The sequence below is a fragment of the Amphiura filiformis genome, chromosome 5, assembly GCF_039555335.1.
Source record: "Amphiura filiformis chromosome 5, Afil_fr2py, whole genome shotgun sequence".
Taxonomy (NCBI): Eukaryota; Metazoa; Echinodermata; class Ophiuroidea; order Amphilepidida; family Amphiuridae; genus Amphiura; species Amphiura filiformis.
In genome coordinates, this window is record NC_092632.1 from 11,092,650 (window position 1) to 11,105,097 (window position 12,448).

At 35.2% G+C, this 12,448-nt stretch overlaps 1 long non-coding RNA gene across 1 annotated transcript; it reads right to left on the reverse strand.

Moving 5' to 3' along the window:
- Window positions 1-7,051: 7,051 nt before the first annotated feature.
- LOC140152616 (uncharacterized) lies at window positions 7,052-10,056 on the reverse strand. The gene is made up of 3 exons (XR_011859037.1): window positions 9,869-10,056; window positions 8,911-9,037; window positions 7,052-7,431 (listed from the first exon to the last, which is right to left on the reverse strand). It is a non-coding gene; the product is annotated as an uncharacterized lncRNA (long non-coding RNA).
- Window positions 10,057-12,448: the final 2,392 nt, after the last annotated feature.

Here is a 12,448-nt window from a genome sequence, read left to right on the forward strand (position 1 = left end):
TACACAATAAAACGTATTCAAATTAAAAGAAAAATTGAATTGACTTATAGTCAACATTTTAACGACGTCAATTGATTTGAAAAAAGAAAAATCAAGAATACTTGTAATATGAGTAACCATGCATGCTGGTTTGATTAGATTATATTTTGTTACTTTTTGGGTTTCTGCATATTCAGTAATGTCAATGGTTTGCATGTAGAAATTACTTTAAAATCGCTTGATTCAATGACCTTTAGGCGTATCAATTTACCAATGTTATTGACCGTAAGTCGTAATATCACTATATTGTTCCCGTTATTGACATTAATGTTTGCAATTTCAAAGAAAAGAAATCGCTTCTTCTTTCGTGTTAGCGAAAAAAACAAGGTGTTAATGAGCAGCTGCTAAAGGGATTTGCAACATCATATTACATTCAGCCGAATGATTTAGTTATATTAGAATGTTAATAGCTAAACGCCCACGGTGCTTAGTTATTTTAGCGTTCCGCTAACAGAGTTCATTTTCCCAATACGTGATAAACTTATCCTAAAATGCGAGAAAATCAAGAAAGACCATGTTTGAGAACGTCTATTTTCTTATAAAAGATTCGTTTGTATCAGTGAATGCAGGTTGTCTTTTTAGGGGGCGCAGAGGCTAAAATTCGCTTAGAAGGTTTGACAATAGATCGATTTGCAGATTTGAAGGAATTGAAGCATTTTAGTAGCTTCATTTCACGGCAATCTTTCTTCGATATCTTATTAAGAGTCATGTTAACAATAATGTTGTAGGGGAAAAACAAAAACCCCATTTAAGGCCAGAGTAAGGGGAGACACATTCGTCCACACCCGAATTTGAGATTTCTTGATATTTATCAACACTGAGATGTATTCTTTCACTTGAAACTGATAAAAATACAACTTCCTAATATTTACTTGTATTATTGCTTGATTTATTTCACTCTTTTCAACTCTAAAAAGTCACATGGCTCAAGACAGCTTAGTAAATTGGCGGGAAATAATGAGTCGGCAATGCGCGAATGCGAAATATTGTGATTACGCACGCGATTCGCGTCGCGTGACGCGGCGCAACTCTGCGCGTATGTCCAACGCAGTCAAGGCGCATTCGGTATCTTACTATAAATAGGGGAATGTTGTATGTATCTATGTATGTATGTATCGCTATAAAGGCTCCGTCAGTTTCAATCCAAATGTCGCCAAATTCATACGGGAGATCGAGGAATATACGGGGACGTGTTTAAACTTTATTTGGTTGAATACGGTCAAGAATTGGCCTCAAAATCAGTGAAAATGTGGTCCGTTGCTATCCAAGGTAAACAAAAAAAGGAGTCAGTTACTAAGCTAGGCCTGCGCGTCGCACGGGCGTATCTAATGCCAAGCCGCTCGCGTAGCGCAGCGATACCGCGCGGGTAACGCAGCACAACGCCATGGCACGCGTAAACGACGCAGAGTCACGTAATGAATGATATTACGGGTGAACAACCGTAGCGTAATAAATACGGGAAACAGATGTGTGTTAAAAAGTACAAACAACATGAAGAGGTAGGCCTACTATAAATAAAAAAGAAAGCAAAATGAGGACAAACAGGCTGTACGAGTATGTGGGTTATACTTAGTTAGTCACAAAATGAAACCGGGAATAAAATAGGCTAAAGAAGGAAAGAAAGAAACTCTTCAGGAAATGTAAGGGGAAAAAAAGCTATAATAAAATCAGGAAGTTTAAATAAAAAAGCTATTAAACTGAGGACAGAATTAAATAAATAACATGAAAACGGGAAATCACAAGCTATGCAGCAAATAAAATAGAAGCTAAAATGGAAATGTAAGAAAGGACAGATTTAGAAAATAACGGGAACGGGGTTGAATAAATAAAAAAACATGGTAACGGAAAATCGGAAGCTTAGCAGCAGAATTTTTTTTTTAATGGAACAAAATTGGCCCATGTAGAAAAAACTAAAAAGAAAGAAAGAAGTTAAAATGGAAACGTAGGCTTAAAGAGGGTCAGGTTCAGATAAATAAAATTTACCTTTTCAATGATTCTACCTGTTCAGTAATTCCTCCTGTTTTAGTGAACGCTCCCATTTACTCATCTAGCGGGTGTCCCGCTAGTGTTGTTAACGCCAGCAAATGTGATGTAAACAAAACAAAAATTTGCAGTGAAAAAGCCACTTAGATTTTTTAATTATTTTGGATTTAGGCGCACTAAAAGCAGACATTATAGATTCATTGGTGCAAAAAGATACATATTTAGACCATGCACCAGATACAGCTTTTACAAGCGTGAAAGTCTTGCCGTTTTAAAATATAAGGACGTTTTGTGCATAATTTTGACATTTTTTTAACTAAAACGTCGATTTCTCAGAGTTCATTTTTAACAATATTGTACGATTTTTAAGATAACTCAAAAAATATTCAACACTATCGTTTAGAGCACTTCAAAGTCTAGGGAAGGTTTTCTCATTTTTTCAAAATATTTGTTTTGAACAAAAATATACACCATTATGTGCAATTTTTAGCTTAATAGAGTGACAAAATTGCTTTTTTCACATGTTTTTTGCAATATTTCGAAAAATAAGACGAATTTCAAAAAAAAAAAAAAACCTTCCCTAAGTTCATGTCTCTTCTCCATGAAAAACTAACTAATTTTTTTTTACTCCGAACGGATTTTTTTTAAGTTGTCACAAAAAATTGGGTAAAAAAGTGATTTTTTTGTGATTTTTTCAAAAACTCGAGATTTTTGAACAAATCTGACGTCACCATTGGATTCCTTGACTCATTTCCTTTCCAAAAATGTATAGTTTTATATACTTTGGACATACAATTCAAAAATAATGATGCTCGAAAAGGTCCGTGTTCTCTCCCATTACTCTGCCCTTAAAGAAAATGCTATCTCTCTTTCTATAACGATTGTCAAAATAATTATGTACCTAGACTTAAGTACAAGTTAAGTACCGTGAGTATTATTTGACCCGCAAGCACTTCGTAATATTCCATGCGAGAATATACAGGACTGCTACAAGAAACTTCAATAAAAAGACACTTTGAACCTCGCGCGGCGTTAAATTGCAAATACTTCAATCCTGGTCGTTCTGCTGCTGAGCCATTTTTGTAACACAAACTAAGAAGAGGGAGTTATCTGGTACCAATCTCTAGCTATAGTTCTCTTGCATCCATTGATAACAAATAGGCTAAATACAAACATAATGTCGCTATAACATCATAATGTGGGTGCGCCCTCGCAAAATTAAGAAATCTGGCTATGTTCAAAAATTGATTTTCGGCTAAAACATTCTACGAACATGCGATTTTCACTGGATATTCTCTTAAACATGAAATATTTATTTCAACGTAACTACAGAAAGTTGATATTTATTGGAATGATTGGAATTCATAAGAGCAAGTTGAAAATAATGGATTTTGCTGTAGGCTAACTACTTTACTTTTATAGCAGCTATTACCTCGCTGAAGTTGCGCGTTGTGATGCCAATTCCTGACTTTCGCGAGAATAACCTTTTTATTCCAATATTAAAATAGGAACAAAACTATGTAGTTTAACTGTACTTTTATCTCCATTTTTGTCTTCAAGGCTGTCGCATAGTCTGTGAAATCCCTGACTTTTACGAGATTGGTTCCTAGTAAAATATTCAAACCCTGATTTAGCCTAAATCTCTTTCACAAGCATCAGCTGATCTGGTTGTTATATAATTTCAAGTTTTAGTACATGCGTACCGGGAATACAATGATGCGATATACGATGTATGAAGCCTTTTATTCTCTACACGTATTAGTGGTAATATAGCGTGTTCTTACCACATTAAACTTTGCTACAAAACTATATTCCTGTTGAAATGAGCTCTTGTTCTACTTTTCTGTTTAGCCTCCACGTACGTGTTTAAGCTTGTTTAGGAGCAGAGTGTAGGTGTGAAATTAAATTGATCCGAGTTCTTTGGTTTCCATTGATATAGCTGCGTAGTGAGTCCTAACTGGTATTTGATATTACTTACGTTTTGGTATCTAGTTTCTCGATCAATTATCAGTCCATCCTTAAATAAGATGTTTCCTGAAGGCCCAACTCTTTAGCCTGTCTATGTTTATATGGTTGCTCGCTTAGTTGTTTCAGTCTTCGTAGTTACTTTCATTCAACATGATAAATACTGTATTCATTTTTCTGTCGTGCTCCTTTCTTTCTTAAGATAATAACTGTGTTCTTTTGCACCGCTGCTCAAAAGGTATTTTTTGAACATTCAGCCATTTGCAGAGCGAGAATTGTAGAACAAACGAAAGATAATAAGTATCCAAAAATCGCCCCTCGGTAAAAAAAAAATCAGGTTCAAATTTGGGCAGATAAGAGTGAAAAATAATGTCAAAGCAAACCTTTTTAGATGCTCTTATCCTCTAATCGTGGCCCAATTCTAAGAGACCGGTCTTTTGCCCCTTGTACAGAAAGGATGGTTTACGCACCTGATTATGTTGGACTGCAGGTGATATGGTAGATAAATGATCAAGTCCTGAAAGTGACAAATAAATAATCGTACCCATACTAATGAAGCATGCCGTATGTTGATGGATATTTTTAGATTTCTTGTAAAAATCGACAGGATTTATAAATTATATCTTCAGGGCTGATAACATTTAAGAGGAATAGACAAACAAGAATCTCTATAGGAAGCAGATCTCTGTCGATTTACACCTACTCGTTTCATTATATTACACCTTTTCAGTGCGTTTCTTAAACGTCCAAACCACCAACACTTAATTAGAATCGATAAAACTCGTGTTTAAACTTTCCCCCAAAGGTAGCACAGTCCTTCGAACTAGATAGGCACGACTTAAATGTTACCCCATAGCACATAGACAAATGCTCACATTACTATGCCCTTTTCCGCCTTTTTCTTGTATATCTGTATATTGTAAAGAAACGTGTTATGCGATGAATATAAGTGAGTCGATGACTCTATCAAGTAAGGCAAAGTGTTTGATTACTTGTATTTCGAGATACATGTCACAACTCAAACATCCATCGCGGCTGAATTTATTTGTAATACCTGAGCTGCAACAGGCGTTCATAGTCTAGACAAATATATTTTGCGACTCTAACTGGAAACACTTGTTATTTGAGATTGAATTGTTTTGTACCCGGGTTGTTATTGTCATGCCTAACCCGTAGAACTAGAAACAAAATGTATTTCCTAATTTAAGCAAGTTTCTGGTGTTTTGTTTACTTTGCGCTTGTCTTCTAAACTTCTTTATTGCTTTTCAAGTTAACGTGTACTCTCGACAATACTAACTTTCATAATATGTTGAGTTCTGGTTTTTAAAGAATGCTAATAATATTTGACTCTTAAACGCAATGTAACCAGGGAGCACAGAGTACTTTTTTTGAATTCTTAATGCTATTTTTAGTTGCACCATCAATTTGGATGGTCCATGGCAAGTATTTTAAGCACCGACCGGGAGACCCCCAAAATATTCACACGGACCCCCCCCCAGGGGGGGTCAAATCTGAATTCCACCGAAAGTATGTCAATATGGGTATCAAATGAAAGTAAATCACACAAGAAATTCAAATATCACAATTATATCTTGTTTAAACAAATCGTTTTTCATTTATTTTCAAAAAACACCATATATAGCATAAAATATGTGTCAATGGATGCGTTATTTGTACATGAGCGTATTACAATGGCGTAACTCCTATAGGCTCAGGGTGAGTGAAACTGCAGGGCACCCCAGACTTGCACATTACCCTTATTTTCAGTCTAAAATGATCCCACCATATGCACCTGCTTCACTTTGAGCCACAAGCACAGGCAGCCACTGTGTATTACATTGAGAGTCTTTGCGACTTGATTGACATATATTGAAAAATCTTGCATTATCATTCTACTTGGCAATCTTACACGATATGCATTGTCAACATGTTTTTTATTAATTATTTTGTATCTGCTTTGAGTCTGCTTACCACAGGATTGATCTCAGCCACAGGTGTGAATTAGAGAATAAGGGTATTGTTTTTAGCCCTGAGTGCATCTATCGTCTCATATAACACGGGCGACATCATTATTTGAAAACAACGAGGCGAAGCCGAGTTGGTTTACGCCAAAAATAATGATGTCGCCCGTGTTATATGAGACGATAGATGCACGACAGCAACTAAAAACAATACTATTCTCATTCTTAAACACTTCAATTCAAATAAAAATATCATTTCAAGTAGGCCCCTATTACAAATATTAATGAAATTAAATCCTACATTTTGCAAGGAATTACCTAGGGCTTAAAATCGATCAGTCCCGTTGTTGTTATGCGCCTCCGATTGGTTCAAATAGCGAGTACGAGTATCGCGTCAATGCACACGCTGACCCGTGTGATATCGTGTCATATCACACAGGTAAGAACCAATAAGATTGCAGGAACGTTCTCAAGTGTTTAAGAATCTTATTTAAAGTATGGCTTAATTATGTTGAACCATAATAACTTTACTGAAAAGTGAAAGTGCTGTTCAACACACATTTTAAGTTGCTCCTTAGCAATGTATAATTTTGTATTTAACATATCAAATGGTATACTACATATATCGCTTTGACAAGTTGGAAAAATTAAATGCCTTAGTGTGGTCTTACTAAATATACTAAATCAATGCTGTCCCATTGTTTTGTAAGAACTATTGGACAGTATCTCTAAGACTAGCTTTACTACATTTTAACAGCCCAATAACAATTACCGTAACCACCCGGGTATAAGCCCACCTTCGGCTATAAGCCCACCCCCTATTTTTCAAAACATTCTGGGAACAAGGGTGCACTCAGGTATAAGCCCAGTACTAAATTTTGGCAAAGTTCTTAAAACAAATCAATGCTTTGCTCTCATATTTAAGAACAAATATAAAAAAATATCAGTTGATGATTAACATTCCACACTTATAATTTTAAGAAATTGACATAGATGATAGAAATTACTGGTACATTGGGCATATACAAATGCACTAGCCCTTCCCCGGTTATAAGCCCACCGCCATTTTTGAAGTGAAATCTGCCATCTAGGGGGGTGGGCTTATACCCGAGTGGTTACGGTAATGGTCATAAATGTATAGATGAGGTGACATCAGTGTATATCAACCAGGGCAATTGGAATAATATTGATGTTTAAAATGGCTTTCTTGTATGCCTACATTTTTGTACTAGATATGAAATGGACCTTGATCAAAGTATGATGCATACGCATAATGCTGGGCAAAGAACAGTGGAAATTGCCATGATGTGTGCGCATGATGTCACCTGTCACCTTATCTATTATCCCTTTCCTTAATGTAACATACATTCTGCAAGTTCTTAATCTTGAATTACTTAATTATTATTTCCAAAATGACACTTGCTAGTAGTAGTCGATATAATCTGTTCATCAATGCATTCATTCGTAGAGCCATTTCATTGATCTGAAAAGACACAAACAATCTAGTTTTACTCATGTTATACTCCATTTCATTTAATCTTGGCAGTGAAATGGACAAGTGAAAAACAATGTGTGCACAACTGTATCATGCAAGACATTAGCCTACCATTGCCAACTGCCATGATGAAATGACCTGAAATATTATAGGTTTGTCTTTGCTACAAACATCTTATAATTTACAAATCAAATAATATAATAATATTAGTGTGAATTCCCACTGAGGAAACTGAAGTGGTTTAGGCCCTATAGGAGCAAAAGTACTTTTAAATGTTTCTGTGGGAAATCACCCTGTGAATTCCCACTGAGGAAACTAAAGTGGTTTAGGCCCTATAGGAGCAAAAGTACTTCAACTTCAAAATAATTGCTACAACATAAACAATGAATTTGTCCAAAAATCAACTTTTGATATGTTCAAACTTTATCCCTGGATGTCTGCTGATGCCAGTGTTTTGCTATGCTACGCGCGTGCTGCGTACAGATATTACCACGCAAAGTTGTTGTGAAATAGGAGCATCGGCAGACATCTGGTGATAAACTCTAGTGCACGATATCCATCAATCTATATACTTTTTAGTGTGTAGAACTACAAAATGATAGGAAGTACAGAGAGAGAGAGCTGAATACCACAAAATCACCCGTCTTTTACAATGATTTATAAAACAAACTTTTAATCAGGTCACAACTTTTAGCGCAAAATATCCAATTGATGCATTTTTGTGCATATCAGGGACATAAAGGTAATATAAATGTCAGCCTGCAATAGAAAATTCTCATCTGGGAAGCTTGCTAAGAGAAATGACTAATGAAATTCAATCCAAATGCTGCACAAAGAACTGCTAGACCAGAAATCAATCTCATTACAGGACATTGAAATGTTTGCAGTCAAGAGTTGAACTGTTTGTCAGCACAATACCGAGGTGTTTAACTAAGTGTTTTCATCAGAAGTGGACTGTTCAGAATCACTATACAAGTCTGACAACCCCTCATCACTGTCTGAACCATCTTCATCAGCTGTTGTATCATCATTTGTGTCCTCTTCATCATCCTCATCTTCCTCGTCAGAATTGGGTTGAGTTGCAGACAAACGCAACTGATATTGGCAATTCATGCAAATGTGGTCATAATTTATGAATATCATTTTATCAACATATCATTTTTATCATGACTTGGATTAATTATTGTAAAATTGTAAAATAAAATAAATACAGAGATGTGATACAGTACATGGTCAAAATTTCCTGATATGCTTTGAAATTTCCTGAAAAAATGAGCTGTCTCATTCTAATTTCTATCGTGCAGGGCAAAATTTCCTGAAAACAATAAATTTTTAATAAAATTTCATGAAATCAGGTAAATTTCTGAAAATCACATCTCTGTATTAAAGTATAAAGTTAGAAACAGGGAATAGAAAACTTGTTAGAAATTCATGTGAACTGGCAAAAAAAAAAGTACAATTGCTTACGCTTATCTTGCAAATCTATATTTCTGCATGGCGACTCCCTTGACTTTGCAGCGGCTTTTGATAAACTTGGTGATATTTTCACTCCCTTGACCTTGCAGCGGCTTTTGATAATCTTGGTGATATACGTCTGAAATTTTCAAAATTGTGTTTAAGTTTAAATAACGTTTATTGAGTTTATTGTTCAGCAATAAACTTTTTTGCCGCCAGAAATAAAGAGGGTCAATGCGGTTGCTATGATTTTGTTTTGGTTGGTTACGGCTTTCGCACCATTGTTGTATTATTAAATTTTACTATATTACAACCAGAGGATGGAAAGTAAACGTGGATGCGCTAAAGTGTAACACGTGTTACCGTGGAAATGCCCATAAATGACCACATTTCACATGTCATGTATACAAGTCGAAATTCCCAATAAAATACATCAATTGGGAAAAAAGACAATAGAGAGTCTAGAATAGACTTGGGACATAGACCTAGATATTCCTGCAGATCTCTGTGACAATATTGCACTTTTTTTGCAGCTTTTTATACCGGCCTTTTACACTTAGCATTACGTCCAAACTTATGGATCCTGCTGAGTCGACCGACGCTAACGTAAACACATTGACTGATAGGGCCTATAAAGTGATAAAGAATAATTTAATCCCGAATTTAATATTTAACACTAGTCAGCTTGAATATTTGCCTGTGCAACTAACTTGTCTTGAAGCAAAATTGATTACGTATTAATGCATGAATGGTACCAGTAACTCAACTGATCAAACCAGTCATTTGATACATGATAATAACAATCATGACAATAAATATCAATATCACATAAATTATTTATATTACCATTAAAATATCATGTACGGTACCGTACAGGTATATGCTCATAGTAAAGTGGAATTTACATTCATGTACCATGATATGCTTTCTAAAGTGAAAGTCAAAACTTCATAGATAAAATGCAACTTACCAAGAATTCATATACCTTCAGTCTCAGAAGACAGAACCACTGGCACTGGAACAAGCCTAAGCTTATAGTCATGACAGTTGATACAAGCAGTCACAAACACCACACCGTCAGGTTGTAATAATCATGTTATCATGCTTGACGTGTCTATCAACGGCAGCTTGAATCTTATAACTTCGAGTTTAACTTCTTTTAAGTGGATCTACTCCAACTAGAACATTCAAATCATGCAATTGAACCAGTGCCATATAATTTGGCAAATTTGCCCACCACCGTGTGATAATAGCTATATGCAGCATGTCATGATGACAGGCTGCGTATAGCTCATTGGCAACAATTCGCCTACGAGGGCAGTGTTCGACTAATCAATTTTATGTGATTAATTACATGAAAACCATACACAAATTTTAAGTTTTATTTTTGAAAAAATTAATTTACATGAATATCTTTCTTTTAAAACCAAATTTGTCATAGTAAACTGCATAATAAATAAATGCAGTCAAAATCAAAAACAGCTTTGATTTCCCTATACTTTACTGTACAAACCCTAATTTGACCCCCCCTGTAACATGAGCTGTGTGTATTTTTTTAATGGTCTCCCTTTCAGGGGACATTCTAGAGGTAATAAGGTATCCAAAAAATACTATCAACTAAAAATAGCAAAAAATCATATTTTTAAACTCTAACATCACCTGGTGCTCCTGGGTTAATGCATAACAATGTTTATAAAGCATTCTAAATTGATTCATAGCCAAGCCCACTCTGACTCTATGTTTCTTTTTTAAAAGATGGACGATGTTTTATAGATTCTGGAGTTCCAGATACATAAAGTGTTAACCTCAACAGCTAAGATACAACATGCTTTAGCTGCGACTGTGCTGTGAATTCAATCTGGAAGCGACAATGACCCAGAAGTGGATGAGCATTAAAAGCATCAGATATACGACCCTTTCACACTTCATATTCAAGTGCATGCTTATACAGTTCAAGGGCTATTAGTACATCAATTCAGAGTCTCATTTTTGATATTAATTTCGTTTGTTAGTCTTAATGTGAAGTTATATTTGAAGACACAGGGGCGTCACATATTTGCAATGTAACATTCAGTATTGCTGTGTATGTGCTATCTCGGTGCAATTAATTTGCAAACGTAAGTAATGACTTTGACTCGACTTTTATTACCAATACTTTTATTAACATAACCGTGTACGACGGCAACTTCGTGACCCATTTTGTTTGACGGAAAATTATCGCTCAGTTCCTGTATTATGTGTATTGTGCCCATACATAAGAGATCAAACATGAATATAAAGCAAACAATAACGTGTAAAAGAATTATATGAGAAATGCGAATGTTTAAGTCGCCCGAAAAATTAGAAAAAGTGCATGCAACGATCACAAAAATGGTTATATCGTATACTTTCTGTCATAATAGACATTAACTAACTTTAGCTTGCATTACATTTTTTAGCGAAAACGATTGGTGCGAGACTGGAGTCATAGGTTTGAACGTTACTCTTAAAGAGGCCTCTTGTCGTAATCGTGCGTGAATGCTGTCACGCAATGTATACATGGCTGATTTTTCCCCTGTATATTTCTGTTTTAATTTTATTTTAAGGGCTCAGGGAGGGGCAAACTTCAAGTAAAGGTAACTGGAGAGTGGAAGTTGGGGTAATGTTCAGGTCGCCAATTGTGAATGTGTATTTATTTTTCATTGACGGTTTAAATTTTGGGGCGTTTTCCACAATTTTGCATTTTTGGTGATACTATAAGAAAGCGCATGCCAAAGACAAATCTTTGGTTTGATTTACTAATATCAAATACTTTACAATTGCATTTTGGCATTTTCAATGCCTTTTAAGTATAATTAACGCTGATAAATGGACATGCTCCTTTTGGAATTAATGTATATATCATGGTCGGCTATTGCAAAGAGTAGAATGTTAGATTATGAAGATTATCATTCATCCAGGTATAAAACTGTGAAATTATTATAATCTGATCTACTGGACTTACGTTTTTGATGAGTGGCAATATTTCACATCCTATCTCGGATGCATCATCAGGCCAACTGATGTTAAAGCGGCAAAAGTTCGTTGACCCGTGAAGAGGTCGAAGATGAGCCAAACCTCTGAGGGATCTTCTTATTATTCTGTCTAAAGTAAATCAATTTTTTTCTGCACATTATATAAATTAGCGTTATTTTATTTTATTCTAATACACTTTTAGAAACTTTTATTTTGCAGCGGTGTAAGAGACACCCTTTCTGGAATCAAAACCGCGTTCCACAAATTGTTGTTTAATCATTTAGGTGTTTTTTTGTTTATCTGTCTTGATTTGAGATGTACTCATCTCTTTTATACAAAGAAGAAGATTGCTGGGCAGATCGTGGCAGATATATCTCCTGGGCATTAACCTATAAGCTCCTATACGAAATTTAGCAAAGTATTATAATGTGATGTGCCTTGAGTAATTTACTCTGATCTCTTTACTTTGTTTACATGTAAAGAAATTTTATGTAAAATGGTAATCTGGCTCATATAATCACAATTGCAAAGACTACAAAGTCAGTCAGGTCTATGG